Genomic DNA, 6,612 nt, shown 5'->3' on the forward strand with positions numbered 1-6,612 from the left:
GCACGTGTGGAGAATCTTTAATTTTTGTTCGACCCTAGAGCTCCAATCCAACCTCCCAGACATGATCCTCGGCGTCCAATTGCGTTGAGTTGGTATGGCATGGGATATAAATTAGGGGCGTGTCGGACGCTCGCTAAAGTGGGTGGTGATACGGGTATCGAATGCGGATTCGGGTTCAAGCGGATTTTCCATAAGAAAAACCATACCCGATAAGAATACATAAACCAGACCTCATCCAAACCTGGTAAAATAATATTTAAATTTTTTTTTTTATAATTACAGGTCAAAACAGACTCACTAAACATCTCAATCTCATAAAGCATACCCTACCCATTTAATAATAGGACCTTATGGGTCTGACCCAGATAATTAATGGGACCTCTTCTTTGTGGCCATACACCAACCCTATTAGATCTCATATGGGTTAGGATACCCAATCCGTTGACACCCCCTAGATGTATTGTTTTCTAAATCATACCTGAGCCCTCGAAATCTTAGGCTTGTGGCACAATGATCGTAGGTATGGACGCAAGCAAGTTTTCATCTTCTTGTATGACTTTTAATGAAAAAACTACACAGAAATTATGTCTTTGTGATATTTTTTGATATGATCTTAGTATCTAGGACACATAACTCGAGGAAAATTAATAAATGTTCAGAAATACTATAATGAAAGGAACATAGGAGTTTGATAAAATATGACGTCAAGTTCTTATAAAACTTATGGCTGAGAGGCCATCCTCTCAATGATCACTCTTTTCCAAAGGTTACAGTTGTTCATACATATAACACTTAAAGATAAAATTAATTTAATTAAATTAACAAGATAATTAATATACATTAAGATACAAATATTAAGAGATGTGCCTAAGAAAATCGCTGGGAGACCATCCTCTCAATGATCACTCTTTCTCACAAGTTACAATTGTTCATGCATATAACACTTAAAGATAAAATATATAGAGAGAGATGAAACAAAATATCGATTGCAGAAAAACCAAAAAATCAGGTACATAAAAAAATTACCTACCCAGGTTTGTTGCTTTCGATGACCAGAGACAGTCCTAAAAAAGGGGAGTAACCATTTCGACGGAGTTCATTGAGCCTGAATTTCCTATAAAAACAATATAGAGAAATCAATGAACTTAGTATAGTCATTGAAACAGTCACCGGACGGCAACCCCGCTTAAGGGGTTATTGGTGGTAGAAACCAACTTTAAGTCGTTGTTGACACTTCATTATCGTTCTCGGTAGGTCAAAGGCGGTCAAACCCTTTGACCGCCTCTACCAGAAAACCAAGATATACATTCGGCAAACCCAATGGGATCAGTGTTTTCCTGCCCCACTATGTGTGCACCGAACCCCTGCTCGCTCGAACACCCAGCCCGTTTCAGGCCGTTCGAAGAGGTGGACACCCTTGCAATGGCATTGCTGGATCCGTGAACCCTTAAATTCCTGGTTGCTGACAGTGATATTACTAGAGATGGTAAGGTGGTCGGTCGAAGGAAGAAAGGAAGGAAATGATGATCAATCAGGGAGAGGAAAGGGACGATAAGGATCAGTTTTTTTTTATCTTTATCGCCATCCTCGAGTTCTACTCGTTGGATCTGTCGACTATCGACAGTAGATCTCCATCGCCAAAGACACTAGAGGTGAAGTAGAGGGCACAAAGACCCTCTGCCCTCGAGGTGGACCTTTGTTGTTAGGGATGGCAATGGACTGGGGAACAACGGGGCCCCACCCCGCCTCGTTTGGACCGGGGATGAAGGGCGTGAAACGGGGATGGAGGTAGGGATGAAGGTTAAAATCTATCCCCGTGCGGGGATGGACTTAGGCTTTTCCTTGCCCTGCCCCACCTCGTCCCCGTCCCAATCCCCGCCTAGTTCCTCCCCGCCTCGTCCCCAATCCTTCAAGGGATGACTATAGACTAAGGAGAAACAAAGCCCCGCCCCGCCTCACCCTCATTTGGACCAGGGATAGAGGACATGAAATGGGGATGGAGGTTCGGATTTTGAAACAGGGCGGGGTGGAGACCTTGTCCCCCCCTAGTCCACTGCCATCCCTATTCGTCGTGAACCTCCGCTGAGCCCAAGAGGCTTTGGACCATTGGGTGAGGCAGTGGTTTGCCTGGAGGTCGGCCTGCAGTGAGGTGCTCAGCCGGTCATGAGATATGGAAACCCACTAGAAGCATCGCCTCGACACTGGTTCATTGGAGATCGCCCACAACTCGGATTGCCCTTCCCTCTCTTCTTTATTTTTTTATAAAAAAACCCTAATTGGGTTCCTCTTTTCATTTTCTTTTTGAGTATTTATATAAAAGAAATTGTTTTAGTTTTGGTGTTGAGATTTTTTGAAAATTTCATAACATACCTCATATATTATCAGCAAAGTGATAATTTTATTGGTTTTTTCTAAAAACAATGTTTTTTGTTTTAAAGAAATTTCAAAATAGTATCTAAAATTTTATGTTTTACCCAAAAATCTTAGAGATTATCTTTAAATGATTTTGTGTTATTTATTTATCAAAAGAGGTTTCTGACTTTTCTATTTTTACAAAAAAGTTTTTGTGTCTTTTCTATTTAACTCAAAAAGATTTTATATTTTTTGTTTAAGGTTTTGATTTGCAAAACATCACTTTGACTTTTCTAAAATTATAGAAAGTGTTTTTGTTTTACAAAAAACCTTTTTAAGTGCTTTACTTTACCAAAATTGCATGAAAATATGTATTTTATGTGTATATATATATACATATAGTGATTCTTGTTTCATGCCTAAACTAAAATAGTGACACAAAACTTTAAATATGTTTTTGAGAAATAAATTGATAGCAACTACTAGTTGATAAATTTTATCTTAATCACTAGTATTTCTCTATTTTAGGCAAATATGGCAAACATGATAGTTATAGTTGAGTTGTTCAAAATTGAAAAGCTCAATGAAACAAATTTTGGAATGTGGAGGAAGATGGAGTATTTATTTGATAAATTTTGGAATGTGTTAACAAAAGTAAAATCTTCACTAACTGATAAATTTAGTGAAAAAGAGAAGAAAGCTTATAATAAGTTTATCGAGGATGATCAACTTGCTCGAGAAATTCTCATCACATTTATGCAAGATGACCTTATATGTGTATTTAAAGATTATAACACTGAAAAAAAATGGAGGCAGTTAATAAGAAGTATGACATGCCTTTAAAAACTCATATTCAGCTTTTCTTCGAGTAGTAAAACTCTTACAAGATAAAGGACTCGGATAATGTAGTCGACCATGTGAATTGTATGTTGGTAATGACTAAAGACATAGCCATAGTTGAAAATAATATTCTCGAAAGTGAAAATTTCCACCATACTGAACAACCTTTATCGTGAAAAATGATGTCAAATGCCATGAGACTAAACAAGAAAAGTCACTCTCTAACTGAGCTCCCTCTGCAACTTGCTTTCGAGCAAGAGAACAAAGACAAGAAAGGAGAAATTATGAACACGCAAGAATCTTTCACAACAACCTCTCATAAGCTCAAGCCTAAGGGCCCATTCTTTAGAAAATTCATGAAGAATAAGTTCAATATGGGGCATTCAGTGCAATCTAAGAACCCTAAAACTGCAACCAAGGGTACACACTTCTCTTATGAAAAAGTTGGGCATTTCAAGAATGTCTGTCTACATAGATCCAAGAAAGGGAATCTTAGAAAATAAGGAACTGAAGAGCATGAAATTGTCTATACAATATCGGAGTCATTGATCATAGATGGTGATCTCCTAGGATGGTGGACTAACTCAGGAGCGATGCGACATGTGGCCAAGACAAAAGAAGGACTTATGGAAATGAGGGAGTTGAAGCCAGAAGACTACTTTCCAATGTGACAAGGTTATTATTAGAAAAGATAAATAAGTGAAGTTCATGGGTTGCTATGATGCTGACCATGGTCTCTTTCGTTTAAATGTAACTCTTTTAATAAGTAATGCAATGAATATTTCAGAATATATTGATTGTGTACTTAATGTGGATACGTATTTATGGCATTTAAGGTTAAGAAATGTAAATGTTAACAAAATGAAAAGAATAATTTGCATGAGATTGTTGCTTTTAATTAAAAATGTAGAATTTGAAAAATTTGAACCATGCATATTAGAAAAAATAACTAGACAATCATTTCTTAAAGGTAGCAAGGCATGTGACTTACTAGTTTTAGTACATACAGATATATGTGAACCCTTAATAGTAGAAACATATGAAAAAAAATCATATTGTCATATTCATAGATGACTATTCGAGGTATGGATACATCTAACTAATCTCAAAAAAAATCCGAAGCTCTATAAAGGTTTAAGACATATAAACATAAAGTTAAGAATTATTAAAAAAAAAATCAAGTTATTAGATTTGATAGAGGATGTGAATATAACTATAATAAGTTTAAGACCTTCTGCAATGATAATAACATAACTCCTTATACAATTATGCCTTATATACCACAACAAAATGGTGTACTAGAAAGAAGAAATATAACCTTAATAAATATGACAAGATTCATTCACATGCAAAACTTTGTAAGAAATTATGTAGATAAGCTATATGTACTGCCATATATATTATAAATAAGGTTTCTTATAAGGTTGTAAAGCTTACTCCTCATGAGTTATGGATTTGCAGAAAGCAAGACTTTAGTCATCTGCAAAAGTAGAGGCCACATGCTCATGTGTTGATTTCTAGTCAAATAAGAAACAAGTTAGATAATAAGACTATCAAATGCATCTTTACAAGGCACCCAAAGGGATCAAAGTAATATCAACTATATAATCCTGATAAAGGATTTATAGAAAGCAGGATAGCGGAATTCCTGAAAACCAAAGAAAATGGTTTTGATCTTGAAGATGATGGTATCTTTTTGGATGAACTTTGTTTTGTTTAACTTTGTTACATGCATTTTCAAAATCCACATGCATTAATATATATTTTCAAAATCCACATGCATATAATTTAAATAACATGAATTCACAAATAAAGCATAATTTCTCTTTCTCAATCATTTATGCATAACATTATGCATTTCGAAAATGATTATCATGAAAGATACAACATTTGTATCTACATAATTCAATGCATCGTTTATGCAATATCCATAATATAACACCCCAAGATTTTTTAACCTTTGAAAAATACGTAAAAATTTAAAAAAATCTTTTTTTTAAATAAACAGCTAAAAGATTTCAACTTTGATCTAAAACCTTGGGTAGGTTACATTCTAGGAACCACATTATAAATCAAGACATGATTTAATTTAAGCATGCATTATATATAAAGTTCTTTACAAAAGTTGGACAATTAAACTTTTAAGATTGAAAAATAAAAATCCTAAAGTTTTCCCGAGATATTGAAAATCTTGATTCTTCGATGATACTCTCATCCAATATCCACTGTCATGTAAGGTGTCTTGTACCTGAACTTGTATTTCTCCATAATATGAGGTCAAACTTGTGACAACCTGGTTAGTAAATATCAATTTCAGATAACTTAAAATATCAAAACATATTCAGGAATCATGATTTAACTTTACTTTGTAATTCAAATTCAAATTCAAATTCAAATTCAAATTATATAAAGTACATAATTTCAACAAATGACAACTCATGTATTCAGTATGATGCAAATAATTACTTATGCATTTAATAATAATGACATTGTCTACCTTTTTGCAAGTAGTTATTCAAATATTAAAGCTTTTGTTTCGATATTTATTAACCATGTGAGTTCTCACATGCCACTAGTCGTCGTACAACCGAGACCATTTGGGGGTTTATTATGCCATATGTATTTTAATTACCCTAAAGGACTAGTGTACGAATCCCAAGAAGAACATTTTGCAATAGGGAGAAATCCCCCAAGGATCACTAAAACGTTGATTCATATGCATCTTAAACTTCTTCAAAAATTGGGGCAGTCATTTATCTCAGTTTTCAAAACCTGTGAGTGACTGAAAACCCATAAAAATCTATTTCTCACAAAAACATTTTCATGTCACTCGAGACTTGTACCACCTATCCTCTCCAAGGTAAGCCAAAATTGTATTATGTCATGTATTTCCATTAGGTTTTTAACTCATTCAATGTTTCTTTGTACATATAGGCATTTTGCCTATGAAGACAAAAAATCACTTTAAGTTTGTGTAATGATACTTTTCAACAATAATCGCGTGCTACACATTCATCAACATGCTCTATGACAACAAATGTTGCTCGAACCTTGGCTATAGACTGACCAAAATAATTCATTTCATAAACAATAATTTCATGCATTTTAATTCAAAGCATGCAAGGTATCATTAAACCTTAATCTTATTATTGAACAACAATCTTTATAACAAGCATTCAAGGGATACTAACCTGAATTGATACATGCAAAAATGATTTAATGTATGTAAACATGGTTCAAAGCATGCGAAAATGGATCAGGGTATGCAATTGTTCATGCTAACATAAATTCACATCTACAATTTTTATGCAAATATCTAAAATATATTTAACATTTTAAATTACAATTTTTTTGGTATAATAACTTTGATTTTTACGTTATAACCGAGGTATCGAGGTAGGACAAAATGATCAGTGTTGG

Source organism: Nuphar pumila, chromosome 15, assembly GCF_984573655.1.
Source record: "Nuphar pumila chromosome 15, dmNupPumi1.hap1.1, whole genome shotgun sequence".
In the NCBI taxonomy this organism is placed as follows: Eukaryota; Viridiplantae; Streptophyta; class Magnoliopsida; order Nymphaeales; family Nymphaeaceae; genus Nuphar; species Nuphar pumila.